The sequence below is a fragment of the Ambystoma mexicanum genome, chromosome 13 (assembly GCF_040938575.1).
Source record: "Ambystoma mexicanum isolate Mex_15411 chromosome 13, UKY_AmexF1_1, whole genome shotgun sequence".
Classification (NCBI taxonomy): Eukaryota; Metazoa; Chordata; class Amphibia; order Caudata; family Ambystomatidae; genus Ambystoma; species Ambystoma mexicanum.
Genome location: NC_090938.1, coordinates 342,716,769 through 342,733,818, shown reverse-complemented (window position 1 = coordinate 342,733,818; position 17,050 = coordinate 342,716,769). Strand labels below are relative to the sequence as shown.

The 17,050-nt window shown below is 48.7% G+C and overlaps 8 non-coding genes across 8 annotated transcripts; all 8 read left to right on the top strand.

The window, feature by feature from the left end:
* The first annotated feature begins 14 nt into the window (after window positions 1-14).
* Window positions 15-87, top strand: TRNAR-ACG (transfer RNA arginine (anticodon ACG)). The gene has a single exon. It is a non-coding gene; the product is annotated as a tRNA-Arg (tRNA).
* A 311-nt stretch (window positions 88-398) lies between these two features.
* Window positions 399-471, top strand: TRNAR-ACG (transfer RNA arginine (anticodon ACG)). The gene has a single exon. It is a non-coding gene; the product is annotated as a tRNA-Arg (tRNA).
* A 4,524-nt stretch (window positions 472-4,995) lies between these two features.
* TRNAR-ACG (transfer RNA arginine (anticodon ACG)) lies at window positions 4,996-5,068 on the top strand. Its single transcript has one exon. It is a non-coding gene; the product is annotated as a tRNA-Arg (tRNA).
* Window positions 5,069-5,380: 312 nt separating this feature from the next.
* Window positions 5,381-5,453, top strand: TRNAR-ACG (transfer RNA arginine (anticodon ACG)). Its single transcript has one exon. It is a non-coding gene; the product is annotated as a tRNA-Arg (tRNA).
* Window positions 5,454-9,973: 4,520 nt separating this feature from the next.
* TRNAR-ACG (transfer RNA arginine (anticodon ACG)) lies at window positions 9,974-10,046 on the top strand. The gene has a single exon. It is a non-coding gene; the product is annotated as a tRNA-Arg (tRNA).
* Window positions 10,047-10,358: 312 nt separating this feature from the next.
* On the top strand, window positions 10,359-10,431 carry TRNAR-ACG (transfer RNA arginine (anticodon ACG)). Its single transcript has one exon. It is a non-coding gene; the product is annotated as a tRNA-Arg (tRNA).
* Window positions 10,432-14,951: 4,520 nt separating this feature from the next.
* Window positions 14,952-15,024, top strand: TRNAR-ACG (transfer RNA arginine (anticodon ACG)). The gene has a single exon. It is a non-coding gene; the product is annotated as a tRNA-Arg (tRNA).
* Window positions 15,025-15,336: 312 nt separating this feature from the next.
* On the top strand, window positions 15,337-15,409 carry TRNAR-ACG (transfer RNA arginine (anticodon ACG)). Its single transcript has one exon. It is a non-coding gene; the product is annotated as a tRNA-Arg (tRNA).
* The last annotated feature ends 1,641 nt before the right edge of the window (window positions 15,410-17,050 follow it).

The window sequence follows — 17,050 nt, the reverse complement described above, 5'->3', positions numbered from 1 at the left end:
CACAGTGCAGCAGCGGGCCAGTGGCGCAATGGATAACGCGTCTGCCTACGGAGCAGAAGATTCCAGGTTCGACTCCTGGCTGGCTCGTTCAAATGCTGCCTTTTTGTTCTGTATTTAAAAATGAGCCTTCTCACGCAAGGCACTCGAAGCTCATTGTGTGTTTGTAGTCACTGTTGCAGCGTGTTTCTACCTCTACTCGGGAGAAAAAATGGGAACTACGTTATTTCTCATGATGTCTCTAACACATGGCACACGCCTGCTCATTGTCAGTTCGTAGGCGTGTTTTCAACCACCTCTCCTTATAAAAATGAGAACTAAGTTGCTCATGATGGCTCAATCCGCATGATGAGCCTCTGCGTCGTAACAAAAGTGCTGATTCCAAGAATAACTGCAGCAGAGGGCCAGTGGCGCAATGGATAACGCGTCTGCCTACGGAGCAGAAGATTCCAGGTTCGACTCCTGGCGGGCTCGTTCGCATGCTGCCTTTTTGTTCTAGAAAGTATTTAAAAATGAGCCTTGTCACGCATGGCACACAAAAGCACATTGTTTGTTCGTAGTTAGTGCGTTTTTTCTACCTCTCCTCTGGGAAAAATGAGAACTAAGTTTCTCATGATGGCACACGCTCGCTCACCTGCTCATTGTGGGCTTGTAGCGTTTTTTTCTACCTCTCCTTGTAAAATGAGAAGTACGTTTCTCACTGTGTCTCAAGCAGGAAACTTCTGTTTCGTTACAAAAGTGCTGACTCCTGCTCACGCTGTAGCAGCGGTCCAGTGGCGCAATGGATAACACATTTGACTAATTCCAGGTTGACTCCTGGCTGGCTCGATCATAGGCTGCCTTTTTGATTTATTCAATATGTATACATGGTCGAAGGCTGCAGACAGGCCCAGTAACAAGAGGAGGGCTTGCTTCTTGGCATCTTTGATATCATCCTGTTGAATCTTTAGGTCCAATAAGGCCGATTCAGTGCCGTGGCTTGGTTGGAAACCAGATTGGCGCAAGCCCAGGAGATTGTGTGATTCCAGTCAAAACAGGTTCTTCCCTGTTCGTCCAAAACCATCAAGGACCACATTGACACCCTTGCTCTGAATCTGGCCGACTTCTGTAACCATTCCATCACCTGTGGAATCTTCCCCTCCACTCTGAAGCATTCTCTTGTGCACCCTCTTCTCAAAAATTCCACAGCCGACCCCTCCGGCCCGGCTAACTTCGCAGGTTTCTATCACTCCTTTCCAGGGCAAACTCTTGGAAAAGCTGACCATCTCCCAGCTTAATCTTCACACCGACTCTGTTGGTTGTCTCCATGACCATCAGCCTGGCTTCAGAGCTGTCAGAAGCATGGAAACTGCTCTCCTGAACACCTGTGAAGACCTGCTGTCCAACCATGACTCTAACATCCCTTTTGGGTCCTCATCCTACTCGATTTCTCTTCTGCCTTTGACACGGTCAACCATGCCATCCTGCTCAACTGTCTCCGTGATAAGCCGGGTATCACTGATCAGGCCCTGGCCTGGATGACCTCTTTCCACTCTGATCGGCCCTCCCAGGTCCAACTTGGGTCCTTCCTTTTCGCCATCTCATTCTCTACTTGTGGTGTTCCCCACGGGTCTAACCTCTCTCCCTGGCTGTTCAACCAATACCTGGCACCCATTTCCCACCGCATTGCAGCTCTCTGCTTCAACTTTCAGTGCTATGCGGATGACACTCTGCTTGTTTTCAGGCTTCCCTCCCTCATCTCTGACCGTCTGTCTGCCATCCAGGACTGGTCTGCCGCCAATGATCTCTGCCTTAATCCCATTTAGGCAGAGATTCTCCTCATCGGCACACCTGCACCCTCCTTTCCTGCCACTCTCTGGCCGGCCTCCCTTGGCCCTCTTCCTGCTCCCACCTTTGAGGCTAAGAACCTTGGGGTCATCTTCGACTCCACACTCTCCTTTTCTTCTCACATCTCTGACATCTCTAAGAAGTCAAACTACCAACTGTACATTTGCAGAGGCATTGTTCCTTTCCTCTCCTTCCCCCAGAAGCTTACTGTATCTAGAGCTCTGATTGTCTCTAGGCTAGACTACTGCAACAGCCTCTTTCTAAATCTGCCTGCGTCTTCTCTCTGTCCTCTGCAACTCATCCAGAACAGGACTGCAAGACGTTTCCTTGGTCTGAAGCCCAGGGATCGTATCTCTCCAGCCCTGAAATCTTTTCATTGCTCCCAGTGGCTGCAAGGGTTAAATTCAAGTCCCTCTGCATTGTCCACAAGGCTTACTGGGGCCTGGGTCCAAAATACCTTCAACTCTCCCTCCGTAAATACCTTCCCACTCGAGCTCTTTTCTCATCCACCTCCAACTCCCTCAGGGCCGGTCGCTTCTCCAAGCAACGAGTTGGGGGTAGATCTCTTTCCTCAGCTGGGGCCTCCCTCTGGAACAGCCTGCCTGCCACACTGAAACTTGAGGAGAACCATCTCTGGTTCCGGAAGCACCTCAAGACCTTCCTCTTTGCTTCTGCCTTTGCTCTTCCGCTCCCCTGCTGATCTGTCTGCTTCGGCTCCGTGCACCTGGCTACCCTCTGATTTCGGGCCAAGGTCCCTGCCCACCCAGCCGCACACCTGCACTGCCTCCTGGCAACCCTTGCACGCAATCCTTGCACTTGGGTCTGTATCTGTAACCCTACAGTGCCCTTACCTGCACTTATCAGACACCCCTTGTCTGCGCTTTAAACCTCGCACTTGCCACCCTGCTGGCTGCGCTACCAGTTGTTGTTGTTTTTATCCCTTCCTAGGCACGTTCCACCTCGCCCCTCTCCTTGCACTTTCCTCCCTCCCTCTCCCCTGCACTTGAGCATTCTCAATGTCACTGGGCCTAGGAAGATCGCTGTTTTGTCCTCCCTTCTTCCCCTCCCTTGCCTCTTCACGCTCTGAAACACGCGTGTATGAGTACGATTCAAATACAATATCATGTCATATCATAGCAGGAATCTATAGATCTGAAGATACGCAACTCCTTCAATCATTCATTGCAAACAGTAACAAACAAGGATAATTCCTCAGTGGTGTGATGGAGGCCCTTAACAGGTCTGAGGGATGTCCCCAACATCTGGAACACGATTTATCCTCCCATTACACCACTAATGAAACTTCTTTGCCTTCTCCATTGTTCAGGACGTTTTGGCATGTGCCAATTTGCACTGGACGCAGATCCCCTGCCGCTGAGGCCTCTTGGCCATGACCTTTTAGCACTGCTATGATTTGGCAAGTGAAGAATCACAACATAGGGCCACCACTAGATGCAATGTGATGTACGCTATCTGCCAAGATGGGCTACGTGCTACATGCCAACATACAGAAAGCGGAGTCTTTACTTTTTGAAGGGTCTTCCTGTGAAAGGGCTGTTTGGCGCTTACATGGCAGAATGCATGGACCTCAGAATAGAATACTTTGTGCATCTACCTACATCCGAAGAGACACTGTCAAAGGCGTGCCTGTTCACTTTGACTGCCTGTCTGATCTTGAACAACTAGCGTAGGTCTGGGGTAAGTTGAAGACTCAACAAACACGTACCTTAACTCGGTAGTGATATGAAGATATGGAAAGGCTGGGCGAAATCTATTGGGATCAAAGGACCTCGTGTCACCTTGCCAGTCTACAGTGGTTTGATGGATAGGGGTACAGTGGGGTGGGGCAGTGGGTAGGGTAGGTGTACAGTGGTGTGGGATATTGTGGGTAGCGAAGAGTGGGGTAGGTGTAGAGTGGTTTGGGGTATAGTCAGTGGTGGTAGAGTAGGATGGGGATAAGGGTAGATTGGGTGAGAGGGGAGAGGTGGGAATAGAGGGGGTGGGGTAGTGAGTTAAGGTCAGGTAGAATTGGGTAAGATTTTTGTTATTATACCGGTAGCCATTTACAGCGGCAATTAAGCCATTAACTCACAGCAGACTGCTTAGAAACAACATAGATACCAGGGGTTGAGTTTTGGGTGGGAGGGGCAAGGAGTGGGTGGGAATGGCCAAAGAGGTAAGCATGGCCCAAGGCAGTCAATTAGACGATAAACAACCAACAATATTTAACAAATAAATAACCCAAAAAAAAACAAGTCGTGTGTCCCTCTTCACATGTCATCTCCCTCCTACCTGTACTTCAATGCAACGGTTTCGGCTTATAGGTGGTGCTTAAAATGCACAGTAGGCCATGTACCTTCATCGCACCGGTGTTGTATACTAAACTGTTCCCCATGATAGACTGCTCGCCTGGTGTTCGGCAATCTTGGAGCCCCAACCCAACACCCTGACACAGCGATCGCCAAAAGGAAATAAAAATGTGCTGAAATGCTCCAGCCGGGCTTCTTAGTCCTGCTCTCTAAGAGGAAGGCTGCAGCTCAATAAAACACCTTTTAAGAAGTAAACAAAAAATTGTATTCAATATATTATATGTTATTTCTTAAAGTGAAAAACCCCATTTTATGTCTCTCACTTGTTGCATGTTTCGCGTTTCTGTGGCATGCATGTCGAGTACTCCTTGGCACGCCTATCACTCAGGCCTTATCTGTTTCATATCTGTATGGCACTTTTGGGGTTGATCTGGGTACAGATCATCCTCTCCCGCGGATTTAACACTGAAGAGCACCGAGCACATAAAATGGTACAATACTAAAAAGTGAAAACAGTCTAAATCTGTTATTTGCGCATGAAAATGTGAGTGCTATCGTACAATAAATGAGATGCTTGGTCCGTAAATCTCGCCAGAAAATACGTGCAGAGAGTTGCAATCCGGGCAGTATCTGATGCCAAATGTGTTCTTTGTCAGATGTGTGTATGTATTGTTTTCAATAAAGTATTTAAAAATGAGCCTTCTTTAACACATGTCACACGCCTGCTTATTGTGTGTTGGTAGCGTTTTTCCTACCTCTCGCTGTAAAAATGAGAACAAAGTTTCTCGTGATGTCTCAGGCAGCCCGACCTGAGCCTCTGGTTCGTAACAAAAGTGCTGAATGCAGCACACAGTGCAGCAGCGGGCCAGTAGCGCAATGGATAACGCGTCTGCCTACGGAGCAGAAGATTCCAGGTTCGACTCCTGGCTGGCTCGTTCAAATGCTGCCTTTTTGTTCTGTATTTAAAAATGAGCCTTCTCACGCAAGGCACTCGAAAGCTCATTGTGTGTTTGTAGTCACTGTTGCAGCGTGTTTCTACCTCTACTCGGGAGAAAAAATGGGAACTACGTTATTTCTCATGATGTCTCTAACACATGGCACACGCCTGCTCATTGTCAGTTCGTAGGCGTGTTTTCAACCACCTCTCCTTATAAAAATGAGAACTAAGTTGCTCATGATGGCTCAATCCGCATGATGAGCCTCTGCGTCGTAACAAAAGTGCTGATTCCAAGAGTCACTGCAGCAGAGGGCCAGTGGCGCAATGGATAACGCGTCTGCCTACGGAGCAGAAGATTCCAGGTTCGACTCCTGGCTGGCTCGTTCGCATGCTGCCTTTTTGTTCTAGAAAGTATTTAAAAATGAGCCTTGTCACGCATGGCACACAAAAGCACATTGTTTGTTCGTAGTTAGTGCGTTTTTTCTACCTCTCCTCTGGGAAAAATGAGAACTAAGTTTCTCATGATGGCACACGCTCGCTCACCTGCTCATTGTGGGCTTGTAGCGTTTTTTTCTACCTCTCCTTGTAAAAATGAGAAGTACGTTTCTCACTGTGTCTCAAGCAGGAAACTTCTGTTTCGTTACAAAAGTGCTGACTCCTCGCTGTAGCAGCGGTCCAGTGGCGCAATGGATAACACATTTGACTAATTCCAGGTTGACTCCTGGCTGGCTCGATCATAGGCTGCCTTTTTGATTTATTCAATATGTATACATGGTCGAAGGCTGCAGACAGGCCCAGTAACAAGAGGAGGGCTTGCTTCTTGGCATCTTTGATATCATCCTGTTGAATCTTTAGGTCCAGTAAGGCCGATTCAGTGCCGTGGCTTGGTTGGAAACCAGATTGGCGCAAGCCCAGGAGATTGTGTGATTCCAGTCAAAACAGGTTCTTCCCTGTTCGTCCAAAACCATCAAGGACCACATTGACACCCTTGCTCTGAATCTGGCCGACTTCTGTAACCATTCCATCACCTGTGGAATCTTCCCCTCCACTCTGAAGCATTCTCTTGTGCACCCTCTTCTCAAAAATTCCACAGCCGACCCCTCCGGCCCGGCTAACTTCGCAGGTTTCTATCACTCCTTTCCAGGGCAAACTCTTGGAAAAGCTGACCATCTCCCAGCTTAATCTTCACACCGACTCTGTTGGTTGTCTCCATGACCATCAGCCTGGCTTCAGAGCTGTCAGAAGCATGGAAACTGCTCTCCTGAACACCTGTGAAGACCTGCTGTCCAACCATGACTCTAACATCCCTTTTGGGTCCTCATCCTACTCGATTTCTCTTCTGCCTTTGACACGGTCAACCATGCCATCCTGCTCAACTGTCTCCGTGATAAGCCGGGTATCACTGATCAGGCCCTGGCCTGGATGACCTCTTTCCACTCTGATCGGCCCTCCCAGGTCCAACTTGGGTCCTTCCTTTTCGCCATCTCATTCTCTACTTGTGGTGTTCCCCACGGGTCTAACCTCTCTCCCTGGCTGTTCAACCAATACCTGGCACCCATTTCCCACCGCATTGCAGCTCTCTGCTTCAACTTTCAGTGCTATGCGGATGACACTCTGCTTGTTTTCAGGCTTCCCTCCCTCATCTCTGACCGTCTGTCTGCCATCCAGGACTGGTCTGCCGCCAATGATCTCTGCCTTAATCCCATTTAGGCAGAGATTCTCCTCATCGGCACACCTGCACCCTCCTTTCCTGCCACTCTCTGGCCGGCCTCCCTTGGCCCTCTTCCTGCTCCCACCTTTGAGGCTAAGAACCTTGGGGTCATCTTCGACTCCACACTCTCCTTTTCTTCTCACATCTCTGACATCTCTAAGAAGTCAAACTACCAACTGTACATTTGCAGAGGCATTGTTCCTTTCCTCTCCTTCCCCCAGAAGCTTACTGTATCTAGAGCTCTGATTCTCTCTAGGCTAGACTACTGCAACAGCCTCTTTCTAAATCTGCCTGCTTCTTCTCTCTGTCCTCTGCAACTCATCCAGAACAGGACTGCAAGACGTTTCCTTGGTCTGAAGCCCAGGGATCGTATCTCTCCAGCCCTGAAATCTTTTCATTGCTCCCAGTGGCTGCAAGGGTTAAATTCAAGTCCCTCTGCATTGTCCACAAGGCTTACTGGGGCCTGGGTCCAAAATACCTTCAACTCTCCCTCCGTAAATACCTTCCCACTCGAGCTCTTTTCTCATCCACCTCCAACTCCCTCAGGGCCGGTCGCTTCTCCAAGCAACGAGTTGGGGGTAGATCTCCTTCCTCAGCTGGGGCCTCCCTCTGGAACAGCCTGCCTGCCACACTGAAACTTGAGGAGAACCATCTCTGGTTCCGGAAGCACCTCAAGACCTTCCTCTTTGCTTCTGCCTTTGCTCTTCCGCTCCCCTGCTGATCTGTCTGCTTCGGCTCCGTGCACCTGGCTACCCTCTGATTTCGGGCCAAGGTCCCTGCCCACCCAGCCGCACACCTGCACTGCCTCCTGGCAACCCTTGCACGCAATCCTTGCACTTGGGTCTGTATCTGTAACCCTACAGTGCCCTTACCTGCACTTATCAGACACCCCTTGTCTGCGCTTTAAACCTCGCACTTGCCACCCTGCTGGCTGCGCTACCAGTTGTTGTTGTTTTTATCCCTTCCTAGGCACGTTCCACCTCGCCCCTCTCCTTGCACTTTCCTCCCTCCCTCTCCCCTGCACTTGAGCATTCTCAATGTCACTGGGCCTAGGAAGATCGCTGTTTTGTCCTCCCTTCTTCCCCTCCCTTGCCTCGTCACGCTCTGAAACACGCGTGTATGAGTACGATTCAAATACAATATCATGTCATATCATAGCAGGAATCTATAGATCTGAAGATACGCAACTCCTTCAATCATTCATTGCAAACAGTAACAAACAAGGATAATTCCTCAGTGGTGTGATGGAGGCCCTTAACAGGTCTGAGGGATGTCCCCAACATCTGGAACACGATTTATCCTCCCATTACACCACTAATGAAACTTCTTTGCCTTCTCCATTGTTCAGGACGTTTTGGCATGTGCCAATTTGCACTGGACGCAGATCCCCTGCCGCTGAGGCCTCTTGGCCATGACCTTTTAGCACTGCTATGATTTGGCAAGTGAAGAATCACAACATAGGGCCACCACTAGATGCAATGTGATGTACGCTATCTGCCAAGATGGGCTACGTGCTACATGCCAACATACAGAAAGCGGAGTCTTTACTTTTTGAAGGGTCTTCCTGTGAAAGGGCTGTTTGGCGCTTACATGGCAGAATGCATGGACCTCAGAATAGAATACTTTGTGCATCTACCTACATCCGAAGAGACACTGTCAAAGGCGTGCCTGTTCACTTTGACTGCCTGTCTGATCTTGAACAACTAGCGTAGGTCTGGGGTAAGTTGAAGACTCAACAAACACGTACCTTAACTCGGTAGTGATATGAAGATATGGAAAGGCTGGGCGAAATCTATTGGGATCAAAGGACCTCGTGTCACCTTGCCAGTCTACAGTGGTTTGATGGATAGGGGTACAGTGGGGTGGGGCAGTGGGTAGGGTAGGTGTACAGTGGTGTGGGATATTGTGGGTAGCGAAGAGTGGGGTAGGTGTAGAGTGGTTTGGGGTATAGTCAGTGGTGGTAGAGTAGGGTGGGGATAAGGGTAGATTGGGTGAGAGGGGAGAGGTGGGAATAGAGGGGGTGGGGTAGTGAGTTAAGGTCAGGTAGAATTGGGTAAGATTTTTGTTATTATACCGGTAGCCATTTACAGCGGCAATTAAGCCATTAACTCACAGCAGACTGCTTAGAAACAACATAGATACCAGGGGTTGAGTTTTGGGTGGGAGGGGCAAGGAGTGGGTGGGAATGGCCAAAGAGGTAAGCATGGCCCAAGGCAGTCAATTAGACGATAAACAACCAACAATATTTAACAAATAAATAACCCAAAAAAAAACAAGTCGTGTGTCCCTCTTCACATGTCATCTCCCTCCTACCTGTACTTCAATGCAACGGTTTCGGCTTATAGGTGGTGCTTAAAATGCACAGTAGGCCATGTACCTTCATCGCACCGGTGTTGTATACTAAACTGTTCCCCATGATAGACTGCTCGCCTGGTGTTCGGCAATCTTGGAGCCCCAACCCAACACCCTGACACAGCGATCGCCAAAAGGAAATAAAAATGTGCTGAAATGCTCCAGCCGGGCTTCTTAGTCCTGCTCTCTAAGAGGAAGGCTGCAGCTCAATAAAACACCTTTTAAGAAGTAAACAAAAAATTGTATTCAATATATTATATGTTATTTCTTAAAGTGAAAAACCCCATTTTATGTCTCTCACTTGTTGCATGTTTCGCGTTTCTGTGGCATGCATGTCGAGTACTCCTTGGCATGCCTATCACTCAGGCCTTATCTGTTTCATATCTGTATGGCACTTTTGGGGTTGATCTGGGTACAGATCATCCTCTCCCGCGGATTTAACACTGAAGAGCACCGAGCACATAAAATGGTACAATACTAAAAAGTGAAAACAGTCTAAATCTGTTATTTGCGCATGAAAATGTGAGTGCTATCGTACAATAAATGAGATGCTTGGTCCGTAAATCTCGCCAGAAAATACGTGCAGAGAGTTGCAATCCGGGCAGTATCTGATGCCAAATGTGTTCTTTGTCAGATGTGTGTATGTATTGTTTTCAATAAAGTATTTAAAAATGAGCCTTCTTTAACACATGTCACACGCCTGCTTATTGTGTGTTGGTAGCGTTTTTCCTACCTCTCGCTGTAAAAATGAGAACAAAGTTTCTCGTGATGTCTCAGGCAGCCCGACCTGAGCCTCTGGTTCGTAACAAAAGTGCTGAATGCAGCACACAGTGCAGCAGCGGGCCAGTGGCGCAATGTATAACGCGTCTGCCTACGGAGCAGAAGATTCCAGGTTCGACTCCTGGCTGGCTCGTTCAAATGCTGCCTTTTTGTTCTGTATTTAAAAATGAGCCTTCTCACGCAAGGCACTCGAAAGCTCATTGTGTGTTTGTAGTCACTGTTGCAGCGTGTTTCTACCTCTACTCGGGAGAAAAAATGGGAACTACGTTATTTCTCATGATGTCTCTAACACATGGCACACGCCTGCTCATTGTCAGTTCGTAGGCGTGTTTTCAACCACCTCTCCTTATAAAAATGAGAACTAAGTTGCTCATGATGGCTCAATCCGCATGATGAGCCTCTGCGTCGTAACAAAAGTGCTGATTCCAAGAGTCACTGCAGCAGAGGGCCAGTGGCGCAATGGATAACGCGTCTGCCTACGGAGCAGAAGATTCCAGGTTCGACTCCTGGCTGGCTCGTTCGCATGCTGCCTTTTTGTTCTAGAAAGTATTTAAAAATGAGCCTTGTCACGCATGGCACACAAAAGCACATTGTTTGTTCGTAGTTAGTGCGTTTTTTCTACCTCTCCTCTGGGAAAAATGAGAACTAAGTTTCTCATGATGGCACACGCTCGCTCACCTGCTCATTATGGGCTTGTAGCGTTTTTTTCTACCTCTCCTTGTAAAAATGAGAAGTACGTTTCTCACTGTGTCTCAAGCAGGAAACTTCTGTTTCGTTACAAAAGTGCTGACTCCTCGCTGTAGCAGCGGTCCAGTGGCGCAATGGATAACACATTTGACTAATTCCAGGTTGACTCCTGGCTGGCTCGATCATAGGTTGCCTTTTTGATTTATTCAATATGTATACATGGTCGAAGGCTGCAGACAGGCCCAGTAACAAGAGGAGGGCTTGCTTCTTGGCATCTTTGATATCATCCTGTTGAATCTTTAGGTCCAGTAAGGCCGATTCAGTGCCGTGGCTTGGTTGGAAACCAGATTGGCGCAAGCCCAGGAGATTGTGTGATTCCAGTCAAAACAGGTTCTTCCCTGTTCGTCCAAAACCATCAAGGACCACATTGACACCCTTGCTCTGAATCTGGCCGACTTCTGTAACCATTCCATCACCTGTGGAATCTTCCCCTCCACTCTGAAGCATTCTCTTGTGCACCCTCTTCTCAAAAATTCCACAGCCGACCCCTCCGGCCCGGCTAACTTCGCAGGTTTCTATCACTCCTTTCCAGGGCAAACTCTTGGAAAAGCTGACCATCTCCCAGCTTAATCTTCACACCGACTCTGTTGGTTGTCTCCATGACCATCAGCCTGGCTTCAGAGCTGTCAGAAGCATGGAAACTGCTCTCCTGAACACCTGTGAAGACCTGCTGTCCAACCATGACTCTAACTTCCCTTTTGGGTCCTCATCCTACTCGATTTCTCTTCTGCCTTTGACACGGTCAACCATGCCATCCTGCTCAACTGTCTCCGTGATAAGCCGGGTATCACTGATCAGGCCCTGGCCTGGATGACCTCTTTCCACTCTGATCGGCCCTCCCAGGTCCAACTTGGGTCCTTCCTTTTCGCCATCTCATTCTCTACTTGTGGTGTTCCCCACGGGTCTAACCTCTCTCCCTGGCTGTTCAACCAATACCTGGCACCCATTTCCCACCGCATTGCAGCTCTCTGCTTCAACTTTCAGTGCTATGCGGATGACACTCTGCTTGTTTTCAGGCTTCCCTCCCTCATCTCTGACCGTCTGTCTGCCATCCAGGACTGGTCTGCCGCCAATGATCTCTGCCTTAATCCCATTTAGGCAGAGATTCTCCTCATCGGCACACCTGCACCCTCCTTTCCTGCCACTCTCTGGCCGGCCTCCCTTGGCCCTCTTCCTGCTCCCACCTTTGAGGCTAAGAACCTTGGGGTCATCTTCGACTCCACACTCTCCTTTTCTTCTCACATCTCTGACATCTCTAAGAAGTCAAACTACCAACTGTACATTTGCAGAGGCATTGTTCCTTTCCTCTCCTTCCCCCAGAAGCTTACTGTATCTAGAGCTCTGATTCTCTCTAGGCTAGACTACTGCAACAGCCTCTTTCTAAATCTGCCTGCTTCTTCTCTCTGTCCTCTGCAACTCATCCAGAACAGGACTGCAAGACGTTTCCTTGGTCTGAAGCCCAGGGATCGTATCTCTCCAGCCCTGAAATCTTTTCATTGCTCCCAGTGGCTGCAAGGGTTAAATTCAAGTCCCTCTGCATTGTCCACAAGGCTTACTGGGGCCTGGGTCCAAAATACCTTCAACTCTCCCTCCGTAAATACCTTCCCACTCGAGCTCTTTTCTCATCCACCTCCAACTCCCTCAGGGCCGGTCGCTTCTCCAAGCAACGAGTTGGGGGTAGATCTCCTTCCTCAGCTGGGGCCTCCCTCTGGAACAGCCTGCCTGCCACACTGAAACTTGAGGAGAACCATCTCTGGTTCCGGAAGCACCTCAAGACCTTCCTCTTTGCTTCTGCCTTTGCTCTTCCGCTCCCCTGCTGATCTGTCTGCTTCGGCTCCGTGCACCTGGCTACCCTCTGATTTCGGGCCAAGGTCCCTGCCCACCCAGCCGCACACCTGCACTGCCTCCTGGCAACCCTTGCACGCAATCCTTGCACTTGGGTCTGTATCTGTAACCCTACAGTGCCCTTACCTGCACTTATCAGACACCCCTTGTCTGCGCTTTAAACCTCGCACTTGCCACCCTGCTGGCTGCGCTACCAGTTGTTGTTGTTTTTATCCCTTCCTAGGCACGTTCCACCTCGCCCCTCTCCTTGCACTTTCCTCCCTCCCTCTCCCCTGCACTTGAGCATTCTCAATGTCACTGGGCCTAGGAAGATCGCTGTTTTGTCCTCCCTTCTTCCCCTCCCTTGCCTCGTCACGCTCTGAAACACGCGTGTATGAGTACGATTCAAATACAATATCATGTCATATCATAGCAGGAATCTATAGATCTGAAGATACGCAACTCCTTCAATCATTCATTGCAAACAGTAACAAACAAGGATAATTCCTCAGTGGTGTGATGGAGGCCCTTAACAGGTCTGAGGGATGTCCCCAACATCTGGAACACGATTTATCCTCCCATTACACCACTAATGAAACTTCTTTGCCTTCTCCATTGTTCAGGACGTTTTGGCATGTGCCAATTTGCACTGGACGCAGATCCCCTGCCGCTGAGGCCTCTTGGCCATGACCTTTTAGCACTGCTATGATTTGGCAAGTGAAGAATCACAACATAGGGCCACCACTAGATGCAATGTGATGTACGCTATCTGCCAAGATGGGCTACGTGCTACATGCCAACATACAGAAAGCGGAGTCTTTACTTTTTGAAGGGTCTTCCTGTGAAAGGGCTGTTTGGCGCTTACATGGCAGAATGCATGGACCTCAGAATAGAATACTTTGTGCATCTACCTACATCCGAAGAGACACTGTCAAAGGCGTGCCTGTTCACTTTGACTGCCTGTCTGATCTTGAACAACTAGCGTAGGTCTGGGGTAAGTTGAAGACTCAACAAACACGTACCTTAACTCGGTAGTGATATGAAGATATGGAAAGGCTGGGCGAAATCTATTGGGATCAAAGGACCTCGTGTCACCTTGCCAGTCTACAGTGGTTTGATGGATAGGGGTACAGTGGGGTGGGGCAGTGGGTAGGGTAGGTGTACAGTGGTGTGGGATATTGTGGGTAGCGAAGAGTGGGGTAGGTGTAGAGTGGTTTGGGGTATAGTCAGTGGTGGTAGAGTAGGGTGGGGATAAGGGTAGATTGGGTGAGAGGGGAGAGGTGGGAATAGAGGGGGTGGGGTAGTGAGTTAAGGTCAGGTAGAATTGGGTAAGATTTTTGTTATTATACCGGTAGCCATTTACAGCGGCAATTAAGCCATTAACTCACAGCAGACTGCTTAGAAACAACATAGATACCAGGGGTTGAGTTTTGGGTGGGAGGGGCAAGGAGTGGGTGGGAATGGCCAAAGAGGTAAGCATGGCCCAAGGCAGTCAATTAGACGATAAACAACCAACAATATTTAACAAATAAATAACCCAAAAAAAAACAAGTCGTGTGTCCCTCTTCACATGTCATCTCCCTCCTACCTGTACTTCAATGCAACGGTTTCGGCTTATAGGTGGTGCTTAAAATGCACAGTAGGCCATGTACCTTCATCGCACCGGTGTTGTATACTAAACTGTTCCCCATGATAGACTGCTCGCCTGGTGTTCGGCAATCTTGGAGCCCCAACCCAACACCCTGACACAGCGATCGCCAAAAGGAAATAAAAATGTGCTGAAATGCTCCAGCCGGGCTTCTTAGTCCTGCTCTCTAAGAGGAAGGCTGCAGCTCAATAAAACACCTTTTAAGAAGTAAACAAAAAATTGTATTCAATATATTATATGTTATTTCTTAAAGTGAAAAACCCCATTTTATGTCTCTCACTTGTTGCATGTTTCGCGTTTCTGTGGCATGCATGTCGAGTACTCCTTGGCATGCCTATCACTCAGGCCTTATCTGTTTCATATCTGTATGGCACTTTTGGGGTTGATCTGGGTACAGATCATCCTCTCCCGCGGATTTAACACTGAAGAGCACCGAGCACATAAAATGGTACAATACTAAAAAGTGAAAACAGTCTAAATCTGTTATTTGCGCATGAAAATGTGAGTGCTATCGTACAATAAATGAGATGCTTGGTCCGTAAATCTCGCCAGAAAATACGTGCAGAGAGTTGCAATCCGGGCAGTATCTGATGCCAAATGTGTTCTTTGTCAGATGTGTGTATGTATTGTTTTCAATAAAGTATTTAAAAATGAGCCTTCTTTAACACATGTCACACGCCTGCTTATTGTGTGTTGGTAGCGTTTTTCCTACCTCTCGCTGTAAAAATGAGAACAAAGTTTCTCGTGATGTCTCAGGCAGCCCGACCTGAGCCTCTGGTTCGTAACAAAAGTGCTGAATGCAGCACACAGTGCAGCAGCGGGCCAGTGGCGCAATGGATAACGCGTCTGCCTACGGAGCAGAAGATTCCAGGTTCGACTCCTGGCTGGCTCGTTCAAATGCTGCCTTTTTGTTCTGTATTTAAAAATGAGCCTTCTCACGCAAGGCACTCGAAAGCTCATTGTGTGTTTGTAGTCACTGTTGCAGCGTGTTTCTACCTCTACTCGGGAGAAAAAATGGGAACTACGTTATTTCTCATGATGTCTCTAACACATGGCACACGCCTGCTCATTGTCAGTTCGTAGGCGTGTTTTCAACCACCTCTCCTTATAAAAATGAGAACTAAGTTGCTCATGATGGCTCAATCCGCATGATGAGCCTCTGCGTCGTAACAAAAGTGCTGATTCCAAGAGTCACTGCAGCAGAGGGCCAGTGGCGCAATGGATAACGCGTCTGCCTACGGAGCAGAAGATTCCAGGTTCGACTCCTGGCTGGCTCGTTCGCATGCTGCCTTTTTGTTCTAGAAAGTATTTAAAAATGAGCCTTGTCACGCATGGCACACAAAAGCACATTGTTTGTTCGTAGTTAGTGCGTTTTTTCTACCTCTCCTCTGGGAAAAATGAGAACTAAGTTTCTCATGATGGCACACGCTCGCTCACCTGCTCATTGTGGGCTTGTAGCGTTTTTTTCTACCTCTCCTTGTAAAAATGAGAAGTACGTTTCTCACTGTGTCTCAAGCAGGAAACTTCTGTTTCGTTACAAAAGTGCTGACTCCTCGCTGTAGCAGCGGTCCAGTGGCGCAATGGATAACACATTTGACTAATTCCAGGTTGACTCCTGGCTGGCTCGATCATAGGCTGCCTTTTTGATTTATTCAATATGTATACATGGTCGAAGGCTGCAGACAGGCCCAGTAACAAGAGGAGGGCTTGCTTCTTGGCATCTTTGATATCATCCTGTTGAATCTTTAGGTCCAGTAAGGCCGATTCAGTGCCGTGGCTTGGTTGGAAACCAGATTGGCGCAAGCCCAGGAGATTGTGTGATTCCAGTCAAAACAGGTTCTTCCCTGTTCGTCCAAAACCATCAAGGACCACATTGACACCCTTGCTCTGAATCTGGCCGACTTCTGTAACCATTCCATCACCTGTGGAATCTTCCCCTCCACTCTGAAGCATTCTCTTGTGCACCCTCTTCTCAAAAATTCCACAGCCGACCCCTCCGGCCCGGCTAACTTCACAGGTTTCTATCACTCCTTTCCAGGGCAAACTCTTGGAAAAGCTGACCATCTCCCAGCTTAATCTTCACACCGACTCTGTTGGTTGTCTCCATGACCATCAGCCTGGCTTCAGAGCTGTCAGAAGCATGGAAACTGCTCTCCTGAACACCTGTGAAGACCTGCTGTCCAACCATGACTCTAACATCCCTTTTGGGTCCTCATCCTACTCGATTTCTCTTCTGCCTTTGACACGGTCAACCATGCCATCCTGCTCAACTGTCTCCGTGATAAGCCGGGTATCACTGATCAGGCCCTGGCCTGGATGACCTCTTTCCACTCTGATCGGCCCTCCCAGGTCCAACTTGGGTCCTTCCTTTTCGCCATCTCATTCTCTACTTGTGGTGTTCCCCACGGGTCTAACCTCTCTCCCTGGCTGTTCAACCAATACCTGGCACCCATTTCCCACCGCATTGCAGCTCTCTGCTTCAACTTTCAGTGCTATGCGGATGACACTCTGCTTGTTTTCAGGCTTCCCTCCCTCATCTCTGACCGTCTGTCTGCCATCCAGGACTGGTCTGCCGCCAATGATCTCTGCCTTAATCCCATTTAGGCAGAGATTCTCCTCATCGGCACACCTGCACCCTCCTTTCCTGCCACTCTCTGGCCGGCCTCCCTTGGCCCTCTTCCTGCTCCCACCTTTGAGGCTAAGAACCTTGGGGTCATCTTCGACTCCACACTCTCCTTTTCTTCTCACATCTCTGACATCTCTAAGAAGTCAAACTACCAACTGTACATTTGCAGAGGCATTGTTCCTTTCCTCTCCTTCCCCCAGAAGCTTACTGTATCTAGAGCTCTGATTCTCTCTAGGCTAGACTACTGCAACAGCCTCTTTCTAAATCTGCCTGCTTCTTCTCTCTGTCCTCT